The following is a 15,940-nucleotide window of genomic DNA, read 5'->3' on the forward strand; positions in this document are numbered from 1 at the left end:
CATGTATAACTGATTCTGCTCTTGAATTTTTTTCTGTGATCTTTGTATACAGAGAATTTTGGAAGGATTCGTTCCCCATATTTAAGGCTTGGTTCAAAGGTCATATTGTTAATGAAATTTTCCAAGACTCCCTCAGGTGGGAGCATTATCTCCCTACTCTGAATTTCTAATGTTTTATCTATACTTGGCATGCATTTCTTATTAGTTTCTACCTTATGTTGTCATTATTTCCATATAATTTGTATTTTTCCTATTTAAATGTTAGTCCAGGAAAAGAGGGCATTTGTGTTGTTCACTTTTATATTCCCCTCACTGCTTTACCAAAAATAAATACTCAGATTATTAAAATATATGAATAAATGAATGAATGAATGAATGAATGCCTCCCCACTTGTCGACTAACTGCCATAGTGAGATACATACACACACCTACACCCACATATTTGGCAGTTTTTCCATAAACAGACTTTGAAATTTCAGAGTCAAGAGTGATCCCACAGATTATTCTTTTCCACTGTTTGTCCATATTTTACTCAGTAAGATGCTGAAGCTCAGAGAAACTGAATATTAAAAGCAAGATAAATAGTATGTCCAAGAACACATAGTGAAAGTACTTTTGAACTGGAAGAAAACTTATATATTATATTGCTTGATACCTTCATTATTTTCTGACTATTTATATATGTATGTATGGATGGATGTCTGTACATATGCATGCACACATGTATATATGTGTTTATTATTTTTAATCAAATAAGCCTAGAGAAGAAAGTGACTAGTAAAGGTCATATCAGGAATTACTGGCAGAGACTGGACTAGAATATTGTTCTCCCAGTCACACATATACATCCTAGAAAAGATTTTGTTTCTCTGATGCATGGACCCACTAGCTACTTCTCCATTTGGCTCAAACAAACCACCCACAGATGTTATGTGGGAACTGGAGCTGTGTGAGAATGGCCAATATAAATAAGTCTTGAAGACTCAGGTGAGATAACGCTGATCTCCAAGATGGCAAAACAATTTAAAACTTATGGCTACTTTTTACATTTATGTTAGTATCTTACTTTCCTTTTTTTTCAAAGAATTTTTCTAGGGGTCATTGCATCCGATCCTCACAACTGTGAGGAAGACATGCATTCTCATATTCACCTCTCACCTTTGATGAGGAGAGACAGAGATGTGTTTCAGGTTATAAACTGAATAGGAGATTGAACCAGAATTTGAACCTAAATGTTTAAAGTCATAGCCTTTTGTCCTTTTCACTTTCTGTTGTTGTCTTCATATTTATGTGAATGTGCATAAAAATGAGGAATGATTATGTTTCTAGAGACATGCTAACAATTATCCTAATGAAATACTTTTTAATTGAGGAAAGCAAAATAATTTGTGAACTTGCATCATGAAGATGCCAGTGGCCATAAAGTTAGAGAAGGCCCCTTCACATTGTGTTCTTTATCCAAGTTGAGATTCGAACCTAAACATTCAGCCTATATTTGTTTAGTGATCCTGTTTTTACATTGTTTATTGGGTATCTCAGTAGCTTTTTATGTAAACAACAAAATCAAACACAGAAATGTAGTATGTGGAGACCAGCATAAACATGGCTAAGAGTTTGCAGTATCTTCCCAAATCCTTTTATGCATGTATAAACACATATTTAAACATATCATATAGGGATATTTAAAAATTTAACTATATGTGTATCATTCTATAATTGGCTTTTTAACTTCATGGTATGATTTCTATAATGTATTTAACCACACTCCTGTTAATGGATATTTAGCTTGGTATTTTATTTTTTTCCTTTTATAGACTATTATGTAATGGACATTCTGCCCCTTACACCTTCATAAACCTGTGATTATTTCAATATGATAAAATCTTACCTATAGAATTGCTGGGTATTGCAGGTTGGGTCTCCTAATAGCACACTCTAAGTTGAAGATTGCATTTAGGAGGTATATTAGGAAGTGCTCCTGGGTCAATGCTGGTGGAATGGAAGGGAAGGAAGCAGGACTAGTGAGAAGTTGGCTACCATGCAGTCTCAAGGAACCTTAGCTGATCCTCCAGGGAAATTTTAAGCTGGGCTGGCCCCTGGGATGGCTTGAGTTGTCTCACACTGGAGTGAGGTAGATGATTCTTAAATTGATTCGTCATTGGATGCAGGCTACCCAAGGAAGGAGGCTGGTCTGCCTTTGAGCAAGGTGGCTCTCTTTCAGACTCCTGAAGACTGTTGACAGCTTAGCGCTGTCTGCCAGCAGCCCTCCCAGCAGCTGGGGGAATGAGTTCCTACAAGGGAGTCTGGGTGGTGCATCACTGCACTGGGTCAAAGGCAGTGCATGTGATATAAATTGATACATTTATAAATTGATAAATTATACCAGATTACCAACCAAAAATTTGCTAAAATATACTGATTCCATCAACAGTGTGTGAGAATGCTTGTTGCCCCAAATTAACAACACTAAGAACTATCAATCTTTGTAATATTTGCCAACCTGATAGACAAAAATCCTCACTGTTGTTTTAGTTTACATTCATTTATTAGTGAGATTAATATCTTTTCATATATTTAAAGGCCATGCGTATTTCTTCTTTAGTGACTTGCCTGTTTATGCCACTTTTGCCATTTTCTATTGTGCTAATCTTTATACAATAAGGATATTAGCCCTTTATTTGTCATTTATGTTGCATATGTTTTTCTGAGTTTGTAATTTGCTTTTTAATATTCTGTCTCCTTCAGTATAGTCTTTTATTTAGTCAAATCTATAGATCTTTTAAAATTTCTACCCTTTAAGGTTAGAAGGTCCTTTCTTTTCAAGATTATAAGCATATCTTCATATATTCTTATAATACTTCATAGTATATTAACTCCATTTTGAATTTATTTTTATAAATATGTATAACATGATCCTACAATTAAAGTTGTGTTAAGGTGCCAAGATACAATAGGTACTGTATGCTAAATTATCTAGAGGGACCAGAACATGATGCAGCCACTACAATTTTATATCATAATGGTCGCAAGACTCTTCAACCTCTCAACTACATCAAGGATAGACGAGGGTCACGATTTGCTAATTAAAGGAATGGATGTTCTTGTGATAAAGCTCCCTTACCCGAAGCCTCATGAATGTCCTATGAATCTCACTATCATTGTCAGGGGGAGGGATGGCATAGGTGGGTCTCCCTTCTCTTTAAGGATACCATTTAGCAAGTTCAATGTGTCCTCTAAAGTTTCAGGACATGGTGAATAGGTGTCTGATGCATGATGGAGAACTTAAGGGACAAGTGACTAGCTTACTAGGTTCTTTGATGTTAGAATGAAGGACAGATTGCTGCTGATTGGCTGATCTGTATTCCCAGAATTTCTCAGAACAGAGTTTCCTGAATGTTTCCTATGATCAAAAGTTCCTTCACTATGCCCCTCAGTTCCTTCACTATGCCCCACAGCACACCAGGTGGGGTCAGCTTAGGTCTTGTCCCAAAGGGTCACCAATGAGGGCAAACAGACATCAGCAGACCTCAGATCATATTTAAAGGAAAATGGAGACAAGACAATGTTAGTTTATAATTGTGACCTATGAGTCCTGCTTCTTCAACATAATAGAGTGGTGTGAGACAAGGATGTAGCTTTTTTTCTCAACTGTTGCCAATTCTTCCAATATTATTTATAAAACAATGTGCCCTTTCATTCATGGATTTGAAATGCTATCTTTTTTAATATAATAAATTTAAGTATCTATCTCTTCCTGTACTCCACATTGTTCCAAGGATAGAATCATTATTTTTCATTGTCATATTTTTTATTTTATTTTTTTAATTAATTAATTAATTTTTGGCTGCGTTGGGTCTTCATTGCTGTGCACAGGCTTCTCATTGCTGTGGCTTCTCTAGTTGCAGAGCATGGGCTGTAGGCGCGTGGGCTTCAGTAGTTGTGGTGCACAGGCTCAGTAGTTGTGGCTCGTGGGCTCTAGAGTGCAGGCTCAGTAGTTGTGGTGCACGGGTTTAGTTGCTCCGCGGCATGTGGGATCTTCCCGAACCAAGGCTCGAACCCTTGTCCCCTGCATTGGCAGGCAGATTCTTAACCACTGCACCACCAGGGAAGTCCCATATTCTTTTAATAAAATGAGTTTATAAAATATTTCAAGATCTGGTTAGAGAAATCTATTATCATTTTGCTCTAAACATTTTTTTTTTGTCTATATTTTAGCATTTCTTTTTTTCTCCAAATGGACAAAATAAACTTTAACTGGATCAACCTCCCAAATTGTAGATATTTTATTGGAATTACAATAAATTTAAAGAATAGTTTTTGGGGAAGTTTGACATCTTTTCTTTTTTTTTTTTTGCGGTACGCAGGCCTCTCACCGCTGTGGCCTCTCCCGTTGCGGAGCACAGGCTCCGGACGCGCAGGCTCAGCGGCCATGGCTCATGGACCCAGCCGCTCCGCGGCATGTGGGATATTCCTGGACCGGGGCACGAACCCGTGTCCCCTGCCTCGGCAGGCGGACTCTCAACCACTGCGCCACCAGGGAAGCCCAGTTTGACATCTTTTATAAAATTTAGACTTCCTACATACTTGCTATGTTTTCATTTATGTTCTTCTATAACTTTTTACAGCTTTCTTCCTGTATGTCTGTGCAATTCTTACTATAGTCAATCCTCAACATCTTGTATTTTAATTGTTACGGTGAATTGACTCATTCATCCTCAAACTTGCAAACTCCATTATATAATTATTATAAGTATGGGTACTGATAAATCCTTAACAGGTAACTCTCTGGAGGAATAAAAAAACAATCCCTGAATTTTAGAAGTTGCTGATTTTTATGGTGTAAATATTTCTGCCATGGCAAATTTCAAGCTATCAGCATCAATGCCACCAGATGTGGAATTAGGAACGTATGCTGAATTTACTCTTGTGAGCTGTTATAAACTGATTCCAGTACATCACTGTTGCTTACATCATTTCTAGTCAAATAATTTTTTAAATGATTACAATCAACTAGTTGTAAAGTTCAAAGTAAACTTTATAAATAAGAATTTAGAACCCAAGAATTAGAATCTAAGAACTTAGGAATTAAAATTTAGAAAAAAATCAAGATATACTTAACTGTATTTTTTTCTTTGAACTTTTTACTCACCACTACTTCTGGTATACATTAGTTAGGGGAATATTTAAAATAATTTATCTTGGTCTCCCTTTTAGGGGCTCTTGATCTTGTGGTGTTCCTTTTCCTTTTGGTGCTTAGTCTACAGTTGGACTTGCAGATGAGTGAAGTGTATTGCATTCGATGTGGAAGTCCACCAGAATCAAGATGCTTAAAGTCTCCACTCAACTATTCAGGTTCTCCGTGCCAAGCAGAATTTGAGAGAAGTCATTTGAGGCATAGGGTTCTTGTAAAATTCTCAAAGCTTCTTAATATGTTCTCTGTTGGAACTGCTCCCCAACATTTCCTCCAGCCTCTGCTGGTTGGATTTTGTAGTTGTCTGCATCAGGTGACAGTGGAAACTCACAGTTAGAACACTAGGAATGCTATGGAAAGTAAGTGGAGTTCTGAACCTTTTGGTTTTGTTTCAACTCATTTTTGTTTTGATAACCCAAATTTACCTATTACATTGCTATCCTCATTCTCTCTTGTCTTTATTTCTCAATCAGAAGCCATCAGTGTTCATTTACATTAAGTGAAATCACTGGACAAATGCTGCATCCAGTTGCTTGGGGCTCAACTAAATTTGACACCTCCATCTACCTTTTTTGCCGTCCCAAACTGAGGTTATAGCATCTTTTCAAATATGGTTCCATGCTTAAGGGTTTTCCACATATTTGTTTGGAAAATACTACCAATTACTTTTGAGGTAGGACCTTCTTTTGCCCGGCTTATGAGTTTGCTAGTGCTGTCATAACAAATTACCATAGACTTGTTGGCTTAAACAACAGAAATTTATTTCCTCACAGTTCTGGAGACTAACAGTCCAAGATCAAGATGTCTGCAGGGTTGGTTTCTTCTGAGATCTCTTTCCTTGGCTTGTAGATGGCCATCTTCTCCCTGGGTCTTCATATGGTCTTTCTTCTCTGCCTATCTGTGTCCTCATTTCCTCTTCTTATAGAAACACCAGTTATATTGGACTAGGGTTCACACTAATTATCTCATTTTAACTTAATTACCTCTTTAAAGACCCTGTTTCTAAATAACGGTAACTTTCTGAGGTACTAAGGGTTGGACTTCAACATATAAATTTTTGAAGCAAACACTTCAACCCATAACACCAGGGTTGAAACTCAAACTATTATCCATTGGTTGGCAATTTATTTAATCTGCCTCTTTGATAATACCTAAGCTGGTCTGCCATCTTTAATTCTATCTTTCTTATTTCTATATTTCCTTAGACTTTCCAATAGGATTTGGGTAAAAGGGGAAGTTAAATACATAAACTTGAATTGATCTCTTTCTATTGAAGTCTTCTGATGTTTCTCAATGCCTGTGTAGGAAACAGAGAGGAGAGCACATATCATTAGTGATCACTATAGTGTACTCATCTTTCTAACCCTGAAGGGCATGAGTTGTTTCTGTTCATGTGCATGAATCCTCAGTGAAGAGTAAAACTGAAATACTATCACATTTAGTATGCATTTGAATTGCTTCAAAGTGTTTATAACCTACATTTGTAAATTGATTAATTAAATTTAAATATGATGAAATAGTAATGCTATTTGTGAGTTAAACATAAAATACAAAGAGAATATTTAAGAATTTTATGAGATTATTGCCAGAATATCACTGTAATACTTACTTTCATAGAACAATTTATATATAAATTTAAAATATTTCTGCCTACTTGTGCCTAATTGTAATCATTTTTTTTCAGCATCTTTACTGGAGTATGATTGCTTTACAATGGTGGGTTAGTTACTGCTGTATAACAAAGTGAATCAGTTATACATATAGATATACCCCCATTTCTCCTACCTCTTGCGTCTCCCTCCCATCCTCCCTCTCCTACCGCAATAGGTGGACACAAAGCACCAAGCTGATCTCCCTGTGCTAAGCAGCTGCTTCCCACTAGCTACCAATTTTACATTTGGTAGTGTATATATGTCCATGTCACTCTCTCACTTCGTCCCAGCTTACCCCTCCCTCTCCATGTGTCCTCAAGTCCATTCTCTACATCTGTGTCTTTATTCCTGTCCTGCCCCTGGGTTCTTCAGAAACTTTTTTTTTTTTTTTTTTTTTTAGATTACATGTATATGTGTTAGCATAAGCTATTTGTTTTTCTCTTTCTGACTTACTTCACTCTGTATGATAGTCTCAAGGTCCATTTACCTTACTAAAAATAACTCAATTTTGTTTCTTTTTATGGCTGAGTAATATTCCATTGTATATATGGCCACATCTTCTTTATCCATTCATCTGTCGATGGACACTTAGGTTGTTTCCATGTCCTGGCTATTGTAAATAGTGCTGTAATGAATATTGTGGTACATGACTCTTTTTGAATTATGGTTTTCTCAGGGTATATGCCCAGAAGTGGGATTGCTGGGTCATATGGTAGTTCTCTTTCTATTTTTATTTTATTTTATTTTTTTACATCTTTATTGGAGTAAAATTGCTTTACAATGGTGTGTTAGTTTCTGCTTTATAACAAAGTGAATCAGTTATACATATACATTTGTTCCCATATCTCTTCCCTCTTGCATCTCCCTCCCTCCTACCCTCCCTATCACACCCCTCTAGGTGGTCACAAAGCACTGACCTGATCTCCCAGGGCTATGTGGCTGATTCCCACTAGCTATCTGTTTTACATTTGGTAGTGTATATATGTCCATGCCACTCTCTCACTTTGTCACACCTTACCCTTCCCCCTCCCCATATCCTCAAGTCCATTCTCTAGTAGGTCTGTGTCTTTATTCCTGTCTTACCACTAGGTTCTTCATGACACTTTTTTTTTCTTAGATTCCATATATATGTGTTAGCATACTGTATTTGTCTGTCTCTTTCTGACTTACTTCACTCTGCATGACAGACGCTAGGTCCGTCCACCTCACTACAAATAACTCAATTTCGTTTCTTTCTATGGCTGAGTAATATTCCATTGTATATATGGGCCACATCTTCTTTATCCATTCATCCAATGATGGACACTTAGGTTGTTTCCATTCTTCTGGCTATTGTAAATAGAGCTGCAATGAACATTTTGGTACATGACTCTTTTTGAATTATGGTTCTCTCAGGGTTTATGCCCAGTAGTGGGATTGTTGGGTCATATGGTAGTTCTATTTCTAGTTTTTTAAGGAACCTCCATACTGTTCTCCATAGTGGCTGTACCAATTCACATTCCCACCAGCAGTACAAGAGTGTTCCCTTTTCTCCACACCCTCTCCAGCATTTATTGTTTCTACATTTTTTGATGATGGCCATTCCGACTGGTGTGAGATGATATCTCATTGTAGTTTTGATTTGCATTTCTCTAATGATTAATGATGTTGAGGATTCTTTCATGTGTTTGTTGGCAATCTGTATATCTTCTTTGGAGAAATGTCTGTTTAGGTCTTCTGCCCATTTTTGGATTGGGTTGTTTGTTTCTTTGTTATTGAGCTGCATGAGCTGCTTATAAATTTTGGAGATTAATCCTTCATCAGTTGCTTCATTTGCAAATATTTTCTCCCATTCTGAGGGTTGTCTTTTGGTCTTGTTTATGGTTTCCTTTGCTGTGCAAAAGCTTTGCAGTTTCATTAGGTCCCATTTGTTTATTTTTGTTTTTATTTCCATTTCTCTAGGAGGTGGGTCAAAAAGGATCTTGCTGTGATTTATGTCATAGAGTGTTCTGCCTGTGTTTTCCTCTAAGAGTTTGATAGTTTCTGGCCTTACATTTAGGTCTTTAATCCATTTTGAGCTTATTTTTGTGTGTGGTGTTAGGGAGTGATCTAATCTCATACTTTTACATGTAGTTGTCCAGTTTTCCCAGCACCACAATTGAAGAGGCTGTCCTTTCTCCACAGTATATTCCTGCCTCCTTTATCAAAGATAAGGTGACCATGTGTGCATGGGATTATCTCTGGGCTTTCTACCCAGTTCCATTGATCTCTATTTCTGTTTTTGTGCCAGTACCATACTGTCTTGATTACTGTAGATTTGTAGTATAGTCGAAGTCAGGGAGCCTGATTCTTCAGGCTCCGTTTTTTGTTCTCAAGATTGCTTTGGCTATTCAGGGTGTTTTGTGTTTCCATACAAATTGTGAAATTTTTTGTTCTAGTTCTGTGAAAAATGCCAGTGATAGTTTATTAGGGATTGCATTGAATCTGTAGCTTGCTTTGGGTAGTAGAGTCATTTTCACAATGTTGATGCTTTCTATCCCAGAACATGGTATATCTCTCCATCGATTTGTATCATCTTTAATCTCTTTCATCAGTGTCTTATAATTTTCTGCATACAGGTCTTTTGTCTCCTTAGGTAGGTTTATTCCTAGGTATTTTATTCTTTTTGTTGCAGGGGTAAATGGGAGTGTTTTCTTGATTTCAGTTTCAGATTTTTCATTATTAGTGTATAGGAATGCCAGAGATTTCTGTGCATTAATTTTGTATCCTGCTACTTTACCAAATTCATTGAATAGCTCTAGTAGTTTTCTGGTGGCATCTTTAGGATTCTCTGTGTATAGTATCATGTCATCTGCAAACAGTGACAGCTTTACTTCTTCTTTTCTAATTTGGATTTCTTTTATTTCCTTTTCTTCTCTGATTGCTGTGGCTAAAACTTCCAAAACTCTGTTGAATAAGAGTGGTGAGAGTGGGCAACCTTGTCTTGTTCCTCATCTTAGTGGAAATGGTTTCAGTTTTTCACCATTGAGGATGATGTTGGCTTTGGGTTTGTCATATATGGCCTTTATTTTGTTGAGGAAAGTTCCCTCTATGCCTACTTTCTTGAGGGTTTTTATCATAAATGGGTGTTGAATTTTGTCAAAAGCTTTCTCTGCATCTATTGAGATGACCATATGGTTTTTCTCCTTCAATTTGTTAATATGGTGTATCACATTGATTGATTTGTGTATATTGAAGAATCCTTGCATTCCTGGAATAAACCCCACCTGATCATGATGTATGATCCTCTTAATGTGCTGTTGGATTCTGTTTGCTAGTATTTTGTTGAGGATTTTTGCATCTATGTTCATCAGTGATATTAGCCTGTAGTTTTCTTTCTTTGTGACGTCCTTGTCTGGTTTTGGTATCAGGGTGATGGTGGCCTCGTAGAATGAGTTTGGGAGTGTTCCTCCCTCTGCTATATTTTGGAAGACTTTGAGAAGGATAGGTGTTAGCTCTTCTCTAAATGTTTGATAGAATTGGCCTGTGAAGCCATCTGGTCCTGGGCTTTTTTTTGTTGGAAGAGTTGTAGTCACAGTTTCAATGTCAGTGCTTGTGATTGGTCTGTTAATATTTTCTATTTCTTCCTGATTCAGTCTTGGCAGCTGGTGCATTTCTAAGAATTTGTCCATTTCTTCCAGATTGTCCATTTTATTGGCATATAATTGCTTGTAGTAATCTCTCATGATCCTTTGTATTTCTGCAGTGTCAGTTGTTACTTCTCCTTTTTCATTTCTAATTCTATTGATTTGAGTCTTCTACATTTTTTTCTTGATGAGTCTGGCTAATGGTTTTCAATTTTGTTTATCTTCTCAAAGAACCAGCTTTTAGTTTTATTGATCTTTGCTATCATTTCCATCATTTCTTTTTCATTTATTTCTGATTTGATCTTTATGATTTCTTTATTTCTGCTAACTTTGGGGTTTCTTTTGTTCTTCTTTCTCTAATTGCTTTAGGTGCAAGGTAAGGTTTTTTATTCAAGATGTTTCCTGTTTCGTAAGGTAGGATTGTACTGCTATAAACTTACCTCTTAGAACTGCTTTTGCTGCATCCCATAGATTTTGGGTCGTCATGTCTCCATTGTAATTTGTTTCTAGGTATTTTTTGATTTCCTCCTTGATTTCTTCAGTGATCACTTCGTTATTAAGTAGTGTATTGTTTAGCCTCCATATGTTTGTATTTTTTACAGATCTTTTCCTGTAATTGATATCTCGTCTCACAGCATTGTAGTCAGAAAAGACACTTGATACAATTTCAATTTTCTTAAATTTACCAAGGCTTGATTTGTGTCCCAAGATATGATCTATCTTGGAGAATGTTCCATGAGCACTTGAGAAAAATGTGTATTCTGTTGTTTTTGGATAGAGTGTCCTATGAATATCAATTAAGTCCATCTTGTTTAATGTATCATTTAAAGCTTGTGTTTCCTTATTTGTTTTCATTTTGGATGATCTGTCCATTGGTGAAAGTGGGGTGTTAAAGACCCCTACTATGAATGTGTTGCTGTCGATTTCCCCTTTTATGGTTGTTAGTATTTGCCTTATGTATTGAGGTGCTCCTGTGTTGGGTGCATAAATATTTACAATTGTTATATCTTCTTCTTGGATCAATCCCTTGATCATTATGTAGTGTCCTTCTTTGTCTCTTCTAATAGTCTTTATTTTAAAGTCTATTTTGTCTGCTATGAGACTTGCTACTCCAACTTTCTTTTGGTTTCCATTTGCACAGAATATCTTTTTCCATCCCCTCACGTTCAGTCTCTATGTGTCTCTAGGTCTGAGGTGGGTCTCTTGTGGACAGCATATATATAGGTCTTGTTTTTGTATCCATTCAGCCAGTCTGTGTCTTTTGGTTGGAGCGTTTAATCCATTTACATTTAAGGTAATTATCGATATGTATGTTCCTATTCCCATTTTCTTAAGTGTTTTGGGTGTGTTATCGTAGGTCTTTTCCTTCTCTTGTGTTTCTTGCCTAGAGCAAGGTCCTTTAGCATTTGTTGTAAAGCTGGTTTGGTGGTGCTGAACTCTCTCAGCTTTTGCTTTTCTGTAAAGGTTTTAATTTCTCCATCAAATATGAATGAGATCCTTGCTGGGTAGAGTAATCTTGGTTGTAGGTTTTTCTCCTTCATCACTTTAAATATGTCCTGCCAGTCCTATCTTGCCTCCAGAGTTTCTGCTGAAAGATCAGCTGTTAACCTTATTGGGATTCCCTTGTGTGTTATTTGTACTTTTTCCCTTGCTGCTTTTAATTTGTTTTCTTTGTATTTAATTTTTGACAGTTTGATTAATATGTGTCTTGGCGCGTTTCTGCTTGAATTTATCCTGTATGGGACTCTCTGTGCTTCCTGGACTTGATTAACTATTTACTTTCCCATATTAGGGAGGTTTTCAACTATAATCTCTTCAAATATTTTCTCAGTCCCTTTCTTTTTCTCTTCTTCTTCTGGGACCTCTATAATTCGAATGTTGGTGCGTTTAATGTTGTCCCAGAGGTCTCTGAGACTGTCCTCAGTTCTTTTCATTCTTTTTTCTTTATTCTGCTCTGCAGTAGTTATTTCCACTATTTTATCTTCCAGGTCATTTATCCGTTCTTCTGCCTCAGTTATTCTGCTATTGATCCCTTCTAGAGTATTTTTAATTTTATTTATTGTGTTGTGCATCATTGCTTGTTTCCTCTTTAGTTCTTCACGTCCTTGTTAAATGTTTCTTGCATTTTCTTTATTCCATTTCCAAGATTTTGGATCATCTTTACTATCATTATTCTGAATTCTTTTTCAGGTAGACTGCCTATTTCCTCTTCATTTGTTAGGTCTGGTGCATTTTTATCTTGCTCCTTCATCTGCTGTGTGTTTTTCTGTCTTCCCATTTTGCACCGTGTTTGGGGTCTCCTTTTTGCAGGCTGCAGGTTCGTAGTTCCTGTTGTTTTTGGTGTCTGTTCCCAGTGGCTAAAGTTGGTTCAGTGGGTTGTGTAGGCTTCCTGCTGGAGGGGAGTAGTGCCTGTGTTCTGGTGGATGAGTCTGGATCTTGTCTTTCTGGTGGGCAGGTCCACTTCTGGTGGTGTGTTTTGGGGTGTCTGTGCTCTTATTATGATTTTAGGCAGTGTCTTTGCTAATGGGTGGGGTTGTGTTCCTGTCTTGCTAGTTGTTTGGCATGGGGTGTCCAGCACTGTAGCTTGTTGGTCGTTGAGTGAAGCTGTGTGCTGGTTTTGAGATGGAGATCTCTGGGCGATTTTTGCTGTTTGATATTATGTGGAGCTGGGAGGTCTCTTGTGGACCAGTGTCCTGATGTTGGCCCTCCCACCTCAGAGGCACAGCACTGACTCCTGGCTGTAGCACCAAGAGCCTTTCATCCACACGGCTCATAATAAAAGGGAGAAAGAAAGAATGGAAGGAAGGAAGGAAGGAAGGAAGGAAGGAAGGAGGGAAGGAAGGAAGGAAGGAAGAGAGAGAGAAAGAAAGAGAGAAAGAAAGAGAGAGAAAGGAAGGAAGGAAGGAAGGAAGGAAGGAAGGAGGGAAGGAAGGAAGGAAGGAAGAGAGAGAGAAAGAAAGAGAGAAAGAAAGAGAGAGAAAGGAAGGAAGGAAGGAAGGAAGGAAGGGGATAAAATAAAATAAAGTTATTAAAATAAAAAATGATTATTAAGAAAAATAATTTTTTTTAAAGTAAAAGAAAAGAATCAGATGGATAGAACCCTAGGACAAATGGTGAAAGCAAAGCTATACAGACGAAATCTCACACAGAAGCATATACATACACACTCACAAAAAGAGGAAAAGGGGAAAAAATAATAAATCTTGCTCTCGAAGTCCACCTCCTCAATTTGAGATGATTTGTTGTCTATTCAGGTATTCCACAGACGCAGGGTATATCACGTTGATTGTGGAGATTTAATCCGCTGCTCCTGAGGCTGCTGGGAGAGATTTCCCTTTCTCTTCTTTTTTTGCACAGCTCCCGGGGCTCAGCTTTGGAGCGTGTAGGTCGCCGGAGGGCATCTGTTCTTCGCTCAGACAGGACAGGGTTAAAGGTGCTGCTGATTCGGGGGCTTTGGCTCACTCAGGCTGGGGGGGAGGGAGGGACACGATGCAGGGCGAGCCTGCGGTGGCAGAGGCTGGCAGGATGTTGCACCACCCTGAGGCGTGCCGTGCGTTCTCCCGGTGAAGTTGTCCCTGGATCCCGGGACCCTGGCAGTGGCGGGCTGTACAGGCTCCCTGGAAGGGAGGTGTGGATAGTGACCTGTGCTCGCACAGAGGCTTCTTGGTGGTGGCAGCAGCAGCCTTAGCGTCTCATGCCTATCTCTGGGGTCTGCGCTGTTAGCCGTGGCTCGCACCCATCTCTGGAGCTCGTTTAAGCAGCGCTCTCAATCCCTTCTCCTCACACACCAGGAAATAAAGAGGGAAGAAAAAGCCTCTTGCCTCTTCGGCAGCTCCAGACTTTTCCCTGGACTCCCTCCCAGCTAGCCGTGGCACACTAACCCCTTCAGGCTGTGTTCACGCCACCAGTCCTCTCCCTGCGCTCCGACCGAGGCCCGAGCCTCAGCTCCCAGCCCTGCCCGCCCCGGCCGGTGACCAGACAAGTGTCCCGGCCTAGTGAATGCTGGTCAGCAGCGATCCTCTGTGCAGGAATCTCTCCGCTTTGCTCTCCGCACCCCTGTGGCTGCACTCTCCTCCATGGCTTTTTGCATTTTTTTATTATTGAGCGGCATGAGCTGCTTGTAAATTTTGGAGATTAATCCTTTGTCAGTTGCTTCATTTGAAATATTTTCTCCCATTCTGAGGGTTGTCTTTTCGTCTTGTTTATGGTTTCCTTTGCTGTGCAAAAGCTTTGCAGTTTCATTAGGTCCCATTTGTTTATTTTTGTTTTTATTTCCATTTCTCTAGGAGGTGGGTCAAAAAGGATCTTGCTGTGATTTATGTCATAGAGTGTTCTGCCTGTGTTTTCCTCTAATAGTTTGATAGTTTCTGGCCTTACATTTAGGTCTTCAATCCATTTTGAGCTTATTTTTGTGTATGGTGTTAGGGAGTGATCTAATCTCATACTTTTGCATGTAGTTGTCCAGTTTTCCCAGCACCACTTATTGAAGAGGCTGTGCTTTCTCCACTGTACATTCCTGCCTCCTTTATCAAAGATAAGGTGACCATATGTGTGTGGATTTATCTCTGGGATTTCTATCCTGTTCCATTGATCTCTATTTCTGTTTTTGTGCCAGTACCATACTGTCTTGATTACTGTAGCTTTGTAGTATAGTCTGAAGTCAGGGAGACTGATTCCTCCAACTCCGTTTTTCTTTCTCAAGATTGCTTTGGCTATTCGGGGTCTTTTTGTGTTTTCATACAAATTGTGAAATATTTTGTTCTGTTAAAAATGCTGTTGGTAGTTTGATAGGGATTGCAGTGAATCTATAGATTGCTTTGGGTAGTATAGTCATTTTCACAGTGCTGATTCTTTCAATCAAAGGACATGGTATATCTCTCCATCTGTTTGTATCACCTTTAATTTCTTTCATCAGTGTTTATACTTTTCTGCATACAGGTCTTTTACCTCCTTAGATAGGTTTATTCCTAGGTATTTTTTTCTTTTTGTTGCAGTGGTAAATGGGTGTTGAATATTGTTAAAAGCTTTTCCTGCATCTATTGAGATGATCATATGGTTTTCTCCTTCAATTTGTTAATATGGTGCATCACAGTGATTTGCATATATTGAAGAATCCTTGCATTCCTGAGATAAATCTCATTTGATCGTGGTGTATGATCCTTTTAATGTGCTGTTGGATTCTGTTTGCTAGTATTTTGGATTTTTGCATCTATGTTCATCAGTGATATTGTCCTGTAGTGTTCTTTTTTTGTGACATCTTTGTCTGGTTTAGGTATCAGGGTGATGGTGGCTTTGTAGAACGAGTTTTGGAGTATTCCTCCCTCTGCTATATTTTGGAACTTCGAGAAAGATAGGTGTTAGCTTTTCTCTAAATGTTTGATAGAGTTCACCTGTGAAGCCATCTGGTCCTGGGCCTTTGTTTGTTGGAAGATTTTAAATCACAGTTTCAATTTCAGTGCTTGTGATTGGTCTGTTCATATTTTCTATTTCT

The sequence above is a fragment of the Delphinus delphis genome, chromosome 7 (genome assembly GCF_949987515.2).
Source record: "Delphinus delphis chromosome 7, mDelDel1.2, whole genome shotgun sequence".
Taxonomy (NCBI): Eukaryota; Metazoa; Chordata; class Mammalia; order Artiodactyla; family Delphinidae; genus Delphinus; species Delphinus delphis.